The sequence below is a fragment of the Patella vulgata genome, chromosome 3 (genome assembly GCF_932274485.2).
Source record: "Patella vulgata chromosome 3, xgPatVulg1.2, whole genome shotgun sequence".
Classification (NCBI taxonomy): domain Eukaryota; kingdom Metazoa; phylum Mollusca; class Gastropoda; family Patellidae; genus Patella; species Patella vulgata.
The window spans coordinates 65319659-65340207 of NC_065881.2; the positions used below are offsets into that span (position 1 = coordinate 65319659).

General features: G+C 34.6%; 1 protein-coding gene across 5 annotated transcripts in view; it reads left to right on the forward strand.

Moving 5' to 3' along the window:
- Positions 1–484: 484 nt before the first annotated feature.
- LOC126815159 (cGMP-specific 3',5'-cyclic phosphodiesterase) overlaps positions 485–20549 on the forward strand; it is an 84892-nt gene continuing 64827 nt past the window's right edge. For 2 of the 5 annotated variants that reach the window (XM_056099595.1, XM_056099596.1), the window contains exon 1: positions 487–661. The gene's annotated coding sequence lies outside the window, so the exon portion shown is untranslated. Of the gene's footprint in view, positions 662–20549 lie in introns of all 5 variants that reach the window. The other 3 variants (XR_007677836.2, XM_056099594.1, XM_050540712.2) reach the window with 3 other exon arrangements.

Below are 20549 nucleotides of genomic sequence, written 5' to 3' on the forward strand. Positions count from 1 at the left end.
GTACATGCTGTCGTGCACGTAAAAGAGGCCCGGACAATTGGAATTCGAAATTGTAGGCTGTAGCCCCGCTGCCGAAACAAAATTTTCCCCATATGACAGTCTTCATTATCCCAGTTGGTGCAGAACAATAGGACGCTTAACGTCATTTTATTTCATTTCACTTTTGTTTAAAAAATAAAACTTTTAACCTAAGTAAATATCCATACTAGTGATATACGTTAACTCCATTTCTCGCCTATCATGAGATAAGATAATCTATTTGCAAGCATATCCTATCATGTTATCTTGTCTTTTAACTTTATAGCCTATCTTCTTAACGGTCATTTTATATCTGGCGTCGTTATTTCTGCTTTTAATGTCCCTTTAACGACACGGTTAAACCGTGAACAACAAATGGACGGACTCTCAATCATACGAGTCAAGCGTTCATCTATTGTTGTTTACGTATAGATGAATCGTATACTAGCGCTACAATACTCATGTTTAAAAGATAGACTACGCTGTACTGGTTCACTGAATAAGTTTCTACAACAGCATGTTTTTTGTACTGGCCCCGATGACTCTACAGGAGAATTTATTTAACTATTAATACACGTTGTTGTGGACGTTGATATATTTTCTCAAGTAATAGTTTTATCGTATGGTGTGACAAGATTTAAAGGTAAGCCATTTAAATATAACTATAAAGTTGTATGCTATATATAATGCATTATATATGACGTACCGTTATTATTCAATGTGTATATAATAATATATGTAGTGTTATATACGACACTTGAAAATAGGAACTAAATTATTATACATATATAGGAAATTTTGATTTACTTAGTTCAGGTTTGAGTAGTACATACATAGCAGTATAAACTATATTTGCAATAAAATCAACCGGATTGTTTTTACGTCATTTTGAAAAGAAAGGGGTAATGGTTTACATGTTCTGAAAATTAACTTAATCTCGGTTGCTTAGGGGACGATTACATGCACCATATGAATAAAGCCCTGGCTAACTAATCAGGAGGTCTGGATTCGACCGGGTGTTGGCCGAGAAGTTTGCCCTTGGTTTTCTAGCGAGGTTTCTCTTAGTCAGTGATGCTGGACGGGGAGCCTGGTAAGACACAGTGTCTAGTCATTTGGATAGGAAGTAAAACCGAGGTCAGATAAAAGAACCCATTACCGTAGGGATGGATGAAATGGGGTTTAACGTCCTAGGGTTCTGCGCCAACTGGGCTTATGAAGACCGACAAATGCCATACAGTGTGCTTTTAGGGAAATTGCCCGGACAGCAATTGAATTCCAACTTTACTGTCAAGATATCTTTTCAGTTCACGCCAGCGTGTGCACGGGACCTCGGTTTTCCTCCCATTCGAACAACTAGACGCTGTTCCTTATGAAAAAGGGAGGTCCACGGTGGAAAATTCCTGGAAATTTCTCGGCCAACACCTTGATCGAACCCTAGACATCCTATTAAATGGGCCAGCGCTTTATCGACTGAGCCACCGTGGCTCCCATAGACACGATTTAAGAGTGACCATAGCGCCAATGTCCGTGCAAAACATCCCTACAGCATTATGACATATGCCCGTCTTCATAATCCCTGTTGATGCAGAAAAGTAGGACGCTAAACCTTATTTCGTTTCCTTCGCCGTCCAGCCCCAAGAAAATCCGAATCTTTTCCTCAAATTGGGGACTTTTTTAATACCAAATTTTAACTCAGTTCACATAGCTTATATATGTGAAAGCGGGACTTTGTGTGTCCACCGTTCATGGTTCAAATTGGACCTCATTGGGTAATTGACTCTGAAGGCAAGCTCCTGGTTCTATTCTTCGCTTATCTTTTGGTCCTTGTATTTTAAGTTAATCAATTATTGTTTGTGTTATTTATTACTAAATAAAATATTACATAATATAGGTTAAGACGGGTGTTTAGGGCACTGTGTTTCTTACACAGCTGTCGGATTATTAAATAAACGCCTAGAGTGACATACCCTATCATTCACAGTGTAGTTATTCACTTTGACGTCAGTATATATAGCTCACATAGTAAGCTGTGTTGAGTATAAATTTACCGTATAATGTCGAATATCATTTGTATAATAAACCAATTTCAATAAATAAACACTCGATCTATAGAAATTATGTTATTACATTTCCCATGTGCATCTCTCCTTTCAGTCGCATCCTTCCTTTCTATTCAGTCATTTTATTTTGTGACGTACATGTTAATATTGTTGAACTGCTGTTGCGTAAAAGTATATGTCATTATGAGCAATGTAAATATATATAATATATACCCGTTGTTTAGAAATAATATATTATCAGTTGTTTAAATTTAATTCACGCATAATATATTTGATAAATTCAACGGCATTGAGCAATATTATGACGCACAGGTGTTACAATACAAACCATTAAAAAAACTTAAATTGGTGTTTACAGGCAAATTGCTTTTTATACGCCCAGATAGGAATGTGATCGTATATTGCCGTAGCCTCCGTCCGTCCGACGGTCCGTCGGTCTGTTGGTCCGTCGTTCACATTTTCTTGTGAACACTCTACAGACTACATTTATGATCTGATTGTTTTGAAATCGATATAATAATATATGTTGTTTACATTACTGAGATGAAGAATCCTATTTAATTTTAATAATTTCCGTTAATTTTTTCTGAAGTTATGGCCCTTATTTCCCTTTGTTACACCGTGTGAACGCTCTAACGGCAAAAATTATGTTCCGATCTATGTGAAATTTATATGCATCCTTTAAATTAGGGAAACTAAGAAGTCTATTGGATTTCAGCAATTTCCGTTAATTACTTTTAGAGTTATGACCCTTGTTTCACTTTGTCGATCTCCATGAACGCTCTAACGACAGAAGTTATCATTCGATTTTTGTGAAATTTATATGCATTATATAAATTAGTGAAACAATGAAGCGTTGAACCTTGTGAATGCTCGAACAACAAAAGTGGTCATCCGATCTGTATGGAATTTATATGCATTATTATATAATAGTCTGTGTGTTGTAACAAACTATGTGTTATAATAATACTATTATAATATTATATTTGTTATAATACATGTATGTATAAATATACTGTTTGTTATAATATTTATACTTATTTTTATATATACTTCTAATACTTACACATATTATAATATGCTATACTATTTTTTTATGATAAAACGTATACATATTATAATATAATAATATCCTTTACAATACTTTACATGTTATAATATATTTTATAATATTTTATAATACTTATACATATCATAATATGATAACTTTTATAATACTTATGGATATTATAATACCTTATTAGTTCGTTAAATTACATAAACCAATAGTTGAATGTTTGATAAACAAAATTTGAATTCTAACATAAAATATGAACCTGTAGCTTAATGGTTTGATAAACACTTGTTTTTAATTCTAACATAAAATATAAACTTGTAGTTTAATGATTTACTAAATAATCTGTTAATTCTAACGTAATATATAAACCTGTAGCTTAAAGATGCATTATGTAAGAGCTAAATCTGCCTAATGCAGAACTTTCAGTTGGCCTTAAATATTACATAAATTGGACAATTTTATTCACATGTCAAGCCAAAAATCAACGCCTAGTTTACTCCCACTGCTAAAGGCCCCTACGCGCAAGCGAATTACTGAAATTGAAATTGAACCATATGTTAGTCCCGAAATGATCCAGTTTGTATGTCGCCGTAAAACAAACAGGCTCATATTATGTATACAAATATAATACCATTTTATGTTAAGACATCCACTATAATAAGAGATGTGTTGTGAAAAATGGCAAGTTTGCCACACTACCTTGATAAGGCGATTAAATAGTTAATAAGTACTTATATTAAAGGGACGGCTTACCTAATACGATATGAATGTTAGTTATGTGAACCTTGATTTTATAAGTGGTATCCGAGTGGTCATCATGTCTTATTCCCACACCAGTACTGTCGACCCATCACGTAAAGCTGCATATACTTTCTGGACTTTTCTTGGCCGTTGATCTAAACGTTGAAATATGTTGGCGCAGGCTAGAGTTAGAAATAATAGGCACAGTTCGGGGAATTTTGAGTCCCTCAATTTCTTCTAAAACTACACATATTCTCAACATTGATTATTTTATCTTGAGATTGTTCATAGGCACCGGATTGCCATTGACACCTCGATTTGGTGCAGTGAGTCAGGAGATCGAACCTCATTGAGCGCAAACCCGAAAAAACCAACATTATTAAAACTGGGGAAAGTCTCTTTATCGTTATAATAATGATTATGTTATTATATACCTATATCACTAAGCGATTGATTACCAATATTATATTACAAGGATTAGAACATTACACACACAGATAACGTCCAAATGACACAAATTAGGTCATTTCAGAACTAATATATGGTCCAAATTTGTTTCAATAATTCCCTTGTGCGTAGGGGTCTTTAGCAGTAGGAGGAAACCGGAGGTCCTGGAGAAAACCCATGAGGCTTTACAGGCGTCCTTACTCCGTGTCACGTACAAGTGGGGAATCGAAACCAAGTCATGGAGCGGAACGTTACATACAAAACAACATAGAACAGAATGTTACACACAAAACAACACAGTGTTGGGGGTTGCATACAGGACATAGGGTGGAATGTTACACACAAAACAGCACAGTGTGGAATATTACATACATAACATAGGGTGGAATGATACACACAAAACAGCATAATATAGTGGAATGTTACACACAAAGCAACACAGTGTTGGGGGTTGCATACAGGACATAGGGTGGAATGTTACACACAAAACAGCACAGTGTGGAATATTACATACATAACATAGGGTGGAATGATACACACAAAACAGCATAATATAGTGGAATGTTACACACAAAGCAACACAGTGTGGAATGTTACATACAGAACATAAAGTGGAATGTTACACACGAAACAACATAGAGTGGAATGTTACGTACAATGTCTATGTATTCTGTCTGGTCCGCAGATTTATCTCGTAGATTTTGTTTTGCGCGTAGTGCGGTCCTCCTGCGTAGCACCTACTAATAGATTAGAATATTACAAACACAACAGCATATTAATATCAATGTTATTCATAACGTGCCAAGAATGTGAATTATAAACGACAGGTAAAGTCAGAAGTTAAATGTGTTTGTTTGTGTAGGTGACAAAACGGGTTATGAAACATGTCATAATTGATTGTATTAAAGTATAACCCTAAATACAAATATAACAACAAATAATATATACCGTATATATCTAATTAAATGACGCGAAATGAAATGGGTTTGAAACTTTTACCTTTCTGAATCAACCGGAGTAATGAATATATGTATACGGTCGAAATTTTGCCCGGACATTGGCGTTTCTGCCTGCTCTCCGTTAAATTCAAATTGCCAAGGTTTAATTTAGGCACCCTGACAAGGGGCGCCAGACTGAAGAATCCTGAGGATCTCCTGGGCAGTGAGTCAGCCTATATTCACTGGGCCACCGCGGCCCTAATATTTATCAGAATAGAACCTTGTGATTTTCAAGTCCGGTTTCCACTTTTCTGGCCTGTGGCTGCTGGGACAAGGACAGTGTTACAAAAGTTCAGAATCAGAATAAAACAAGGTCTGCTCATGTACAAATTGTGTGTGTGTGTGTGGGGGGGGGGGGGGGTAATAAACAACTGAGAGTTAAAATTCTGTGAAACCGTGATTGTATGTTACCACAGGAGCATTTATAAAGTGGTTATTTCTAATAAAAGTATATGTCAATTTTGGAATATATGGAAAGTAGAGACACTCAATCTTACTAGGAAAATACCGGATTACTGAAAAACACCCATGGTGCGCACATAAGACAAAAAGGACAGGGTGTCTCTAATTGACAGCCCGACGATTAGGGCTGTCTGGCGCCAAAGGTTGCACGCACAGATTGTCTGATCGCTTTGCGTTAGGAAGCGCTTAATGTATATGTTGATAAACTTCGTGGTGAGCAGACGTGGAAACAGTGAGAGACTTAAACGTACAACAGTTTCTGAGATATATACCGCGCATAAAGACGTTGGCAAGGGATAATCCGAGAATTTACTTAGACTACGATATTTATGGTAAATGAACGGCGATTAAAGACAATATGTCGTCTTTTATATGCAATGAATTCTCCCCCGGCTTGGCACCCGTTGCCAGTTTCCGCTATCGCCAAGTCACATGGATACGAATCAGATTTTTAATAGATTAGTTAGTTTAAATATGCTTTTTAGTCCAAATAATTCAACAAATCACCCAGTTTGTACATGGAAAAGTAGCTTTAAACATCCTTCCTATCTTAAATCAATAAAGATGGCGACGTAAAATCAATTTAAATAACGGAAATTCGCATTTAGTCTATATTTGCTATTTAATCTGGGGTATTGTGGCTTTAAGAGAAAAAATACCCACTTTGCTGAGAATTAGAACAAGACAGTAAAAAAACGTATAATTTATAATTCGCTTGTTATCGAACAGGGTAATTTGGTATAGAGGCTGTGGCTCGTCAAAAGTATATTAGCTTTTTATCACGATTTGATCCAAAATAATATGAAAATGGATACATGTGGGTACAAGATTTGGTAAATTTGTCTTTGATGTGATATTTGCTTTTATAAAGATAACATCAAAAGACGAACTGGGTTACCTTTATACTTAAAACCTGATATATAGCAGATTATAAAAGGTGGATAATTGGGTTTACTTTTATTAGGGTTTAACTTACTCCATGTACAACACACTATTTAATATTCGGTCTAGAATTTACAAAAAAAATATGTGTAGCGCATGATTTTTAAACAGTAATTTATTGGGAGACTTCCAATATAGTCCGTCAGAATACATCACTGGCATGCAATATTGTCGCAAATCAAACACGCTTCATTCATATTTGGCATTTATGATTTTGCTCGGTAATTCTACTTCCTCGTGTAAGTTACATAACTGCTTTGTCATGCATGCTGTAACATTAGAAACGATGCAAGTCGGCATTGGAAAGAGAGAGAGATTACGTCCACTCGACACAAACTATGTCATTTCGGGACTTAACTATGGTATGAGTCTTTAGCAGTGGGAGGACACTGGAGGACCCGAAGAAAACTCATAAGGTTGAACAGGCGACTCGACCCTTTATCATCACGTAGACGCGGGGAATCGAAACCACTTTGACTCACAATTACAGACCTTATGGTTTAACAACTAGACCACCCAACCACCAACGAACTACAAAGTATACGATGATGTAATAATAGTTCAATGAAAGTCATTTGTTCTTTGCTACTTACAACTCTGCTTAAAATACTTTATTGTCTTCTAGTTGAAATAAAAACAAAACCGCAAGAATTTCATAATACGACTTTATGCATTCCGCCCAACGCGACAAATGACGTGTGCACGTCGGGAACAAAGAGTGAAGTGTTTTCTAAAATATAAGTACTGCATAAGCACTGAAAGGTTTAGATACTATAACATAGTCATTTAGGACACAGACGATTTTCAAAATTACTTAATCTAGTTGACCAAATCAAATTAAATTCTCTGCTTATCTAGGCCAATTTGGTCAATCTCTTAATCTTAAGTAGACGGAACCCTATTACTCTTAATACCAATGCCCAAATTTTAAAAGGTTATAAGTCAGTCGTATTAAGAAGTCGGTATGTTAAGTCCAAAAGAAACGCCACAGACTCAAATGATCACCGGCTAACATTTACTTGAGGAAGTCAAGAATTGAATTAAATAACAATGTCTGAAACGTTTTGGGTTATTCGAAGGTTTAATTACTGGAGTGTCCAGTTTTGGATTAGCCTTAAGGTAAATGCCACGTTATCTAGATCTAGCAAAGTATTTAAAAATAACCATCCTCTCACTGTTGTTATTATGGTGGTTGTATTCTTTAAAACTGAAATAAGATTGTCAAGCCATTAAATTAATATTGGGGACATGTATGTACGTTTTTGTATCTGCGATCTACTAAACTAAATCAAACTATTTAAACTAAGTACACTTATCTTTAAAGGCTCAATACCACTCTTGTTGTAACTGAATAATATGTCCCAATCTTTATTCTGGTCAACAAATTGTACTATTTTAGAATATTTCAATTAATTGATGATACAAATTTCATCTTAACACACCTTATTTAAAAATTTTGAAAAATTCAACATAATGGTTTGAAACGTCTAACGTAAACCTTTTCAAATGAAACTTCGATTTAAAAATATTTTCAAACCCTCTGGACAAGTAAAATAGGATGTAATGGATAATTTACACAACAGGTAGGACAATTAAACATCTAGTACTTAGATAGAGATATTATTTATTTTCTGGAGCTTTCAAGCCAGCAAGAGTGTTATTGTCCCTTTAAACTAAATCACTATAATGTTAAAGAACATGTGTAAACGCATTTAAAGTTTTTATGTGATTGTAGTTTTAATATTCCTTTGATATATTTCGATGATTACATGATTTATTCAAGTATTTTCGCATGATTATCATCGCCAGTATGGTAATTGAGGTGCATATAGAACAAAATACCCGGTGTATATTCTAGGGAACGTCAATATTATTATGCATCTGGTTTATAATTAATTAACCTAATCTGTTCTGGAATTGATTTACATAATTGTAAACTATATAACATAAAAAGAGTTATATAGAACATAAAAAAAGTAAATATCGCGATCTTATGTAACCACTACTAGCAATATTCGCAAACTTATCTAGGCTGAGTATTAAATGTTAATAAAGAAAATGTTTCATGAAAATTCAATAAGAAAATAATAATCATATAATAGAAACAAAAATGTATAATAGGGGAAAATGTATTTCTTCAATTAGTTGTCCAATAACGGATAACAATACGTATCAGTACTCTATATTATTGCACTGCTATCAAATCCCGAAGAATTAAAGACTCTGACATCGATTTCGTCCACCTTGCGAAAATGGATTAACACATGATAATTCCACATATTAATGCATTTCGATTTATAGCTCTTTCAGTACCTTACTAAAAATTGTACTTCGACGGTGTAAAACAATAACCACGCTGCCTGATAGAGCTCATTAGTAATATCAAATGGATACCAGATAATATCGAGCAAATTATATTCTCTAAAATTAGAACATATTTGAAGAATGGCTTATATAATCCCCTAATCGAATTTATATTACGAAATAATATTTACTGAACATTCCAATAAATTGCGTTGGCGAATCCATTGTTGAAATCGACATTAAAAATAATAGATTCCTGTCACCGTTATTTATGAGATGAATTATTTGATTCTCGATCAGTTTTCAGTTTTCAAAATGTTACTAACTATACGCTAGAAATCTTTGTATTTAATTTATCTTGGGAAAGATTCAGCTGCCTTTTAACCCATTTTAATGTGAAATTTCAAACGATAGATTAATAATTTACTTTTTTTGTAAACAAAGACAGGAAAATTGATTGTTAAAAGACAGCATGGCATCAGGTTTTGTTTTGGTTGAGAGTTATTTTTCTTTGTCAGTAAATCTTGTTACTAAAAAGAAGTTTTCTAAAATTCTTCCTGGTCATTTGACATTTCGATTGAAAAAAGCTTTCGCGAATCATCGATTTATTAAGAATCTGAAGGGCGCACTTGATTACGATTTCTTTATTGAAGCATTAAATCTTCTTGTTTAAAGGCACGTTTTCAACAGTTCAGAGGCAAATGAGTTTTCAGTGAAATGCATTATTACACTTTTATACAAACGGAATATATTAACTGTAAGAGAACATTTGAGGCTTTCTGGTACGATCTTGCAGTGATTAAGATTAAATTAAAATTATGCTTCAAATTCCTAAGAAAGAGGCTAACGATTATCAAAATAACGATGCCCATGTTGCATTCTTAATGAAGTTGGTGACGTAGTTCTTTTCTGATGTTTCATTACAAGAACCGTCACTTTAATCATTTACTAAATATGCTCCATAACGATGGAACAAAACATAGTTTCTTTAGCAGATACTTTGTTATTGCAATTTAACTGAGAGCATATTTCTACATAGTTAGGTAATTAACCAACCTAGTGGAGGTTTTAATTACACCGCTTGTCTATTAAATATGTTTATATTATAATAATTGTAATTGACACGTATTTCATTTTATAACATGCATCATCTGCATGTGTAAAATTGCTGCAGATGCAAGATAATGTTATGAGTTTGGGAGAACAAATAAAGTATATATAACAAGGAAGTAAATGCAGGATTTGAGACTAGATCAAACACAAATCATTTAGATTGACAATGGACAATAATAAAAACACAGATAATGACACCCAAAGGAAGAGTTGCACCGCCTTGAATGTGGATGTTTTACATTAATTAAACGGGTTGTTTTCTCGCAGAGTAACGACAGTTTCTGGTTCAATATTCATTTAATTCCGCGTGTCTGCAAATATACTAATAGGACATTCACATACAGGTTATCCCTAGAAATATATTATACCTATCGTTTTCTCTGATCCAACCATTATTGATATAGGGAATGCTTACTTCCTGAATATTTGATACCACTTATCAATGAGCTCATTTGTGGTAGCTTTATTCACTTTAATAATTTGATGTTAAGTGAATATAACTCAGATGTTTTTTTTCTTCATATCTCCTGTCTAATGGGATAGAATCATTTCTATATGTCGTGTCTTAATGATTACTTCAATTCCAGAAAGCGTTCACCTTTTTACCCCACGGTCTCGATTTTCTCAATTAAATAATAAAGAAAGAGAGATAAAGATGGCGTTAAAGAAGCTTGACTTCGAAATAGAAAGTGAATTGTTATCATTCTTTTTAAATCAAGACAGAAAATTGCATAGACGCATGCTGGGCCATTTACCCGTTCATAATGGAGACTTACTCGGGGAAAAAGGAAACAGGAAAGGTTTCAGCTATCAGTTGGACGATGCAAGTGAATTGACATCACACTAGGATCTTTCTGTTTACTGTCGTTTTTCTTGACAGATCCACGGGAGAAAAGTTGCTTGATTGATTTGTGCGTGCTGGGTTTATAGGAAGACATGTAATTAACAAAAGTCATAAAAAGTTGGCCCCAATTATTAATTATTGACCTCATTTAAGTGAGATGGAGATCCATGGCGACTGTTGTTTACAGTTGATAGAAGATAATGAATATAAATATACGTGACAAACAATCAGCATGCTATTTATCTATCAATATCCTTCAACTGATTTAATACACAGCTGGGAATAAAAAATAACATCAGTCATGGGTTTTTGTTTTTTTTTGATAAATGGAATATTTCTTAACTCGTATTGATGAAATATTTTCAAGCCTTTATCCATGGATTGTAGACAAACACCATATATCATTAATTTAGAACACACGTTTCTTCTACATGTAATAACAATTTATTTTTACCCTTATTTTTGCAATCAGGGTATACTTTAAAATCTATTTCAAAATTGCAACCTTTACCGGATACTATCTGGACGATTTGGCTCATCAGATTAAATTGAATCATGAAAGGAATTTTAGGGACCTAACGGTAGACTGGACCTTTGACAAACGTAGCTTAAAGGCCATTTATACTGAACGCGACCGTGACCACGAACTCAACTCCAAAACCGATCATTGCCACTTTCCATACTCATGAAATCGTCAATACGCACGGAAATTCACAGATGAAACGATTTGAGCATGTATACTCCTTTTGACCTCGCACTCTGATTGGCTAATGACAATCGTTCGGTCCGTTTTTAGTTCGAGGTCAGTATGAACGACTTCATTCAAATAGTATTGCTAAAAAAAAAACTTTCAAATTCGTGTTCGCGGTCATGTTCGTGCTCATTATAAAGGGCTTTTAACTCTAAAACATTGGACAGGATCTCTGGCTCATGAATACAGCCATAAAATAAAACAAATTTTCCGCCTTATTAACTTCCTTTTAGGTGATAGAAAAGGTGGCACACGTCCCTTGTCCACGGCATCACAATCTGTTTAAATTAGATGTATATTATATTACTTTTCATTTTCTTTTCTATTCTAAAACTTGGCGATGTCCAGGTTTCATGATCAAATTACCAGTATTAGTATATAAGGAGCTTGACTTTCTGATGGATTGTGAAAATTTTAAGACCCAAGTGCATAATCTGGTGATTGGGATATTGACAATTGACAGAATTCCATCAGGATATACTACGTGAATTATTGAACAATTAACATACATATTGATTTATTGGGCACTATTGTTTTATTTGGTTTCCGCAGTCAATCGAATTAGCTATAGTAACCACGGTGACCCAGTGATTAAAGAGTGTTTGGGCAAGAAAGCGCCTGGGAATTTCCAGACTGCTTTCCATACGTGGGGCCCGGAACGGAACAGCTTCTAGTTGCTCAACTGGGACGGAAACCCGAAGTTCTATGTCCTATGTAAAAAGAAACCTTGACAGCTGGAATACCGTGAATACTATGTAGACGGAAACGGCGCTATTTGCACATTTTGTCGGCCTCATACTACACTGTATAACGTATGTGCGTCTTCATTATCCTTGTGGTGCCAAAATCCGGGATATTAAAAAATATTTTCATTTTATTTATTTTTAGCTTTTAAAGATGGATATGTTGTAGGCAGGTGTTCAACTACTGTAATACATATTTACTGTTTAAAACAACATGCGCGTATTACTTATTTCATTTTAAAATTTATTAAATCATTTCTATTTATAAAACACGCATTCACTGATGAGATAATAATTTTCTGGTTATTTTTTTTTAAATTTATATAACAAATTCCTCTCTTAATATAAGCAACAGTGTTGTACTCGTTTAATTCAATATTTTCTTCCTATAAACCTGTGGCAAAAATAGTTAATGGAAGCATTTTTGTCCTGTCTGTAAATGGTGTATATGATAACATTACGAATTCATTCGTAGCCAATGGTTAATTCTTAGTAAAATAGAAAACGTCGTGTGGTGTCTGAAAGCAGAAATCTCACTCAGAAAAAGATGAAACAAATCTGTCTTGATATTCATCGCAACTTGCTTTGGCATGTTCTACTGAGATTTTCATCATTCATCGTCACTGTCTAGGTATTAAGAAAACCGTGATGAGTCTGGAAATGTTGGGAAAAGATAAACCCATAATTTCATTAATATTCATAGCGATTTTGCTGGGTTTCGATATTTTTCATTGGAAATTCTATGCCGATCTCTGCACGTATTCAGAAAAAACGTGACTTGTTATAGAATATCCGTCCACTGTGAATAACAATGTTTCTGCTCAGCGGAAATTAATTCCATATAGTTTCTTTATTCACCCATCCGCTCAGCGTTCAATCAATTTCTTTGTGATTTAGTTAGGATCTGGGTTTTATGAAGCAGCATCGGGAAGGCAGGTTGGCATATTTACGATTTTGTAGCTCACCTTAAATATGGATTAAAAAGGTTTAGTTACTAGAATTACTGCTGTAGCAACATGCTTGATTAAACAATAACAATAGAGTCTTTGATCACTGACCAAAGCTGTGCATGTCAAAAATAATAAGACCAATTGATAATGTCATGTTCTTATTTCCCCTTAACATATGTCAACTTACAAAAGAGCTTGGGCTATGGACCCATAATCAGAACTCATTGAAGAGTAAGAATGGAGCAGTTACTGGCAAAACGTTCAGAGACCAAAACTGATTACTCTTAATGTTTACTGTTAGATTGATACTGGATTAGGTCGAGTCAGTAGAAAATTTGGGGGAAGGGGCAATCTGTGGTGTTTAATATGAAAAGGGTTTACAACAGAATAATGTCATTAATTCTATCATCTGTATGATTAACGTCCAACCAATTGTGGATCTGCTATATAATTCAAATCAACGTAGCTCTTCTTTTGTTTTCAAGACGTAACGTTACCATAGCATTTCATAAGCCGTTGTGACTCAGTGAGTAAGACACTGGCTCTCTAACCAAGAGGTCTCGGGGTTAGTTCTGTTGTATTGGCCAAGAAAGTTCCTCGGGATTTTCGGCGCGTTTTGTCCCGTGTCAGGTTCTAGTCGTTCGGTTGGTACGAAAAACTGAGGTCCCGTGTACACATTGGCGTGCACGTAAAAAGACCCTTGACAGTTGGAATTCAAAATACGAGTGGGCCTTGGCAACGCTGTCAAAATTTCCCTCACAGCACACTATATGTCGTACTCCCGTCTTTATTAGCCCTAGAAAAATAGGAAACTAAATCCATTTCATTTAATTCCACCACACTATTAAAAATAATTCTGTAAAAAAAACACAGAAAACATTCTGGCAGTAGATTAACCAGATTTTTCTGTAATTTTTATTCTGTTTTTTTTTTAAACAGACAATTTCTGTTAAGTCACAGAAGCATGTTTCTGTAAATTTACAGGAAGAATATCTGATAAATCTGCTGCCAGAAGATTTTCTGTTCTTGAACAAAATGATCTGTAAAAAAATAATTTATTTTCTGTAAATGTAAGTTTTCAGCCATGAATTTACAAAAATAAACAGAAATCAAGAGCAAGAAATTATACATGGCTAGTTATACTTCTTTCTACTGTATCTTCTTCTGCTTGCAATTTTTATTTTCAATACAAACCTGAAACAAAATGAAGAACATACAGAAACATGAAATTAAAATGTTTTAACTTTCCTGGTCATAGAGTATCCTATCGGCGACATCTTGCCAAGGCAGCGGATATAACTGTTTAGGGCTTATGGTTCTTTAACATGTACAGTCGATAGCACATACGACCCCAATTGTTAGTCCAAACTGAACCAATTCCAAACTGCACCATTGACAAGGAAGGACAGGTTTGAAAACAAGCATGGGTAGCTTTCTTGGCTAATGGTTAATAAGCCAGCATTATATTCACCGAGCCAACGGGTCTCTAACACATTAATATTGTTTACATGATCGATTTCAAATATTTCTACAATACACCATCCTTAGTGTATTGATCACAGATTCCAAACATAAAAAAACGCAAACTGAATAGACAGTACAGAGGTTTTGTCTTTAAATCCAATAACATACATAGTATCTACCTATGCTTTCACAAATACATATTATTAGGAAGACTTACCTTCACATATTATTGTTGATTTCCCCTCTGTTTTTTTTTGTTTTTGTTTTTTTTTCTACATCGTCAGCGCACATTCGAACATTCACCTCTATAAGTAAAGTCCGCGACGCGCATGTGCGTTAACTGAATCCAGCAGTATAACTTTGTGAATTAACAGATCACTGCCGATAATATACAATTTATTCTGAAATATTACAGGTCTTTTAGTTAATAATACAATGTACATGTATATTGCTAATAAACAATTTCTATCAGTTAATAAACTGAAAAGTATGTAAAAATATCGACGTTTATGTCCAAAGACAGAAATGCAACTAAAACAACAGATTTTATATTAAAAAAACTAGTTATTTATCTCAAATCACAGATATTGCTGTGATAATACCGATAATTTCCTTCAAATAACAAAAAGTAGGATTTAAAAAACGGATATTTTTTACAGTGTAGCATTTACTTAAAAATAATATGATGGATTACTATATATAAATGACTATATGATTTACCTTTTTCCCAATAGATTATTGTATAATGAAAAGGGTGTTATAATAACGTGCTGCCCGATACGACTCTGGTTCGCCAGATCGGAACCCAGTCTACGCTAATCAATCATTATTCCATACCTTAAACGTTTTTTACCGGTTCGTGTGAAAGAAATCGTTTTATCACTGTCGCAACTCCAAAGAAATAACCGACCACCGTGAAATTAGGAAAACGAACAGCAGTTGGGATACTACAAGAATAGAAAATCAAATGTCTTTATTATGTGAAAATGGTGAATTTTATTGTGTATGGGTGAAGATTAAGTGCACAATGTGAAGAATGGTTTGTTTGGTTGTTTGAGGTACGTCGGGTTAAACTTTACGACAATAATCATATGAAAACTTATTACAATCGAATGTGATAATTACAAGCACGCGACTGAACAAGTCACAAACATTTTTACAGAAGTATTTTTGCTTACTACAGCATTGGCGTTACAAATGAAATGAAATGGGGTTTAACGTCTTACTTTTCTGCACCAACCGGAATAATGAAGGCGGACAAACGCACGCCATGAATTGCGCTGTGGGGTACATTATGGTCTACTCTTAAAGAATTTCATCTAAACGACTCTCCATCTTGTACAACACACAACAGTAAACAGGGCTGAATAATTCCAAGGAACTTTGTCGGACAACACCGGGATAAAACCCGAGACATCCTGAGTAGTGAGCCATCCCCTGCCTCTCTTACTGAGGCAAGATAAATAGAAACAATGACAGAACAAAGTGAAATTGATAAGAGTGAATAAAGCTGTTAGTTACTTCGTAGATAAAGAGTGACAAATATTATCAGAAAGCACACTTCATGCATATTTTGCGGTTGCTGTAAATCATGTATACTTCCTGTCATTGGCTTCCTGTGCGCAGACCAGCATGTCCCATGTGTCTGAAAAGTGTCCTCTTTATTTACTATTTAATTTTATATTCCACGTTTCTTTAAAAATTGTCTGCAATATCACCCAAGATGGAAGCGGACGTAAATCCCCGCGAACGAACGAACGTTTCTGAAAAGTGTCCTTACGTATGTTCTATTTTAGTTTTGCATTTTGTTGGTATTAACCAATTCCGGTAGAAGGATCGGTTGGGAATTGTTCTTTTATAGACTAGAGACATAAAACCGTTACTTAAAGCTAACCCTAAAATAACCGGGAAGATGGAGTAATCATGTCCATTATCGGAAAATCTTCAGTCATAAAATCGAACATTAGACGACTGTTATCTATTTCCAAGTTATCATACCAAATTTCCGGGTATTTTGTTTCATATTAGACATTAGACATCTCGACCTAATATATTACTAGAAAATATCAATAACAATAATTACTCCAGTGGATAAAACTAGAATTTAGTATATATAATGACCGATTGGTACCTGTAACCCATGTTATTAACGTGGAAACGTGCAGGGTTTGTTTGTTATGTGTGCTATATAATCAGACCTGTAATTGTTTTCACTCTGGAATTGTTTACCGTTAGTTCTGAAAGTCATGTTGGCTATTTATATTTTTTTAAGTATGCCGTAATTACCCTTGCTATTGACGGTTTCATCCACAGACGTCCTGACAGAGACATCAGTGAATCCGTTTGACTTCATACTAATACAAATCCAGGCTTCAGCCAAATATCCGCTTATCACGGTTTAATGCAACTACGCTGACGACGCACTTTCCTTGATAATGAATTTCACACAGCTGACGTAACAGATTCGTTTCATACTAATATCCGGTGAATACTTTTTGTACGCTACGCGCCATATCAGATTTTATATGGAAAACTGATCATCAACCCATGATTGGCAAATCGCGGAAATTTATCATGCTTTTGATTCCGCGGTACAAATGAAATTCTGATATCCTTAGAGAATTCCCAAAGTCATTTTGTGTTATCACGATCGTTTTATAAACGCGTTTCAATTGCTTTATGATTGTAATTCGTGTCATGGTAAACATTCTTGATCATTCTAGTCCACGTATTGACCTCGTTGTGTACTTTATTACAACATGATACCTATCTCTTGTATGGATGGATAGGAGGGAGAGAGAGAGAGAGAGAGAGAGAGAGAGAGAGAGAGAGAGAGAGATGGGGTTTAACGTCTACTCGACACAAACTATGTCATTTCGGGACTAACATAATATGGTCTAATTTTATTTCTATAATTCGCTTGCGGCGTAGGGGTCTTTAGCAGTGGGGGGAAACCGGAGGAACCGTAGAAAACCCACGAGATTGGACAGGTGACCCTTCTCCTTGTTACGTACAACCGGGGATTCGAAACCACGCCAGTTGACTCAATGACAGGCCTTATGATACAGCGCGCACGTGCTAACCATTCGGTCATCCAACCCCCGGTATGGATGGATAGGACAAATGAAAAACTCGATAGAAGGTATATAACCTTATGAAGATGGCCACTAGTTCATGGTCAAAATGTTTTAAGTACCTCTCTTCGCTAAGCTCTAACTTGAACGGTTGAACCCGAGCTTTTATTGCGCTTTAGCTCTCTATTACAAAACTGACTGAAAGCTTTTGGTACCCATTAAAACTGTTTTGTAATCAATATCATATTCTCTTACAAATTATAATGTATTATAAATCAGCTCACTGTTCACTATATTTAGTAATAGAATAGTTTATTTGTGTGGTTAGGGTCCTGCACTACTATTATTTTCACCCATATTTTGTATAGAAAAGAGACACAAATAGAGTCCCATTGTGTCAAATCGTATACCTCGGATTTCAATAAAACCGTGTTTAATATCAAATACATTTTCATTAATCAGGCTTGTTAATCAGCCATCTGTAAATAAAAGGGTGTATTACACCTATAGCACATCTAATAAGGGGAATGTAGGTCACTTCAACTTCAATACACCATTTGTGTTTTGTTGGTTATCATTTAATGTCCTTGTTTATATTATTATCTGGTGGCTCAGTGGGTACCACTTGATACTTTCTGTTAACTTGGAATTATTTACTGTTCTTTGGGCTGTTTAATCTGATTTGTTAGACACCCCCCCCCTCTCTCTCTCTCTCTCTCTCTCTCCCACTCTCTCTCTCTCTCTCTAAAAGTGAACATTCAATACAAAAATGTTTTATACAGTGCAAACTTGTTTTGTGATATACATGTAGATTAAAAAGGTATTATTACAAACTTAAACCTTTATTACACAACTGCTTTCTGCTAGGTTTTAGTCTCCTCAAGGTAGAACAGTGTAAGAAATGAATTCTTTAGTATATAGCTTTTAAATGCCTTTTTCAAGGTCAGTTGAAGCTGGAAGCCATGCACTCGGTGTTGTGTATAAGAAAGACATCTCGTTACAGTATTTTTCTTTGAAAACTAGGCGGAAAATCGAGAAGACATGAACCTGGTTATTTTGAGGTCATGGCCGGTTGATTTTCAGAAAAATTGATTTGTCGGAATGAGGTTAATACACATTTACATCGGACATGTTCAAATTTATGGAGCCGAATCGTTGTCATATTAAGAAAAAAAATATCATGGTTAAAATGCAAAAATTATCGTAGTCAAAATGGTAAAAATAGCCATTTTCGAGATTTTTTCAATTGTAAATATCAACTATATATTGTAACTGTTCTTGTGGGATCATCTCTTCCTGGCGAAACATGATACTCGCTATAACCATGGCATGTTCTAATTGCCTTGTTTGCAATTTATTACATCGTCTAATAACTGTAAAGCTTATCTTGTATGATTAGGGCAGCCATGCACCTCAGATAATAACGCCAGCAATTTGCTCAGATTCATGCCGATGTGCTGTCAAAGATTCATCCGGTCTATTAAAACCATGAACCAACCTCAAGGTTCGATGATAATAACTCATTAAACAAAAAGTTTTTTGACATGACAACGAATTTATTTCAATTTTTTTCAAAAAAAATAATCAATAAAATCAGACAATTCTTAAGACTTATGAATAACCCAGTGGAGCAGTAATTTTAGCCGAGACGATAACTTCGACTGAACCCGGAACCACACCCTCTGTCCGTTCAATTGGAGAAACTTTGGTGGTGGAAAATACAATGAAGAAATTATGATAGTTGAAAATGCAAAGATGAAAAGGTTATGGTGAATTTGCAAAGGCGAAAAGTAGAAAGTGAAAAAAAACATAACTAGAGTCTTTGTTTTGTTTTGGTACTAATATAGTTATTTTGTGTTATAAGACATTTACAAGTGAAATATCTCGAAAATAGCCATTTTACCATTTTCATTATGATAATTTTGCAATTTTAACCATGATATTTTCTCTTAATATGACAACAATTCGACTCCATACAAATTACGTTGTATCCAAAATTTGAGGCAGATCTGAAACATCACATGAACGTATTTTAAAACTGATGCACAAACGTATAAACTGACATACAGACGTATTATCTGTACAAAGTGGTTTATAACGATTTTAATGAACACTCGTGCAAAATACCTTGTTCTAAACAGGCCAGCCGTAGAGTTATGTTACCCCTTTAATTAAAAAGTCTACACTGGATCCTAATGTTTTTAAAAATTACAGGCCAGTCTCTAACTTAAGTTTTATTTCTAAAATATTGGAGAAATGTATTGCTTCTCAGATAAAGGCCCATCTAGATGATATCTGTTTGTATGAACCATTTCAAAGTGCTTATAAACAATTTCACAGTACCGAAACAACTTTAACCCGTTTTCAAATGATATTTTAATGGAAATTGATAATAGAAAATGTACATTTTTAATTTTATTAGATTTATCTGCTGCTTTCGACACGGTGGACCCTTCCATTCTTCTACGTAGACTTCAATTTAAATTCGGTATTTGTGGCTCTGCATTAAATCTTTTAGAGAGCTATCTTGTGGGTAGAAAACAGTGTATTTTAGTTAATTGCAAATCGTCGTCTGAATCTG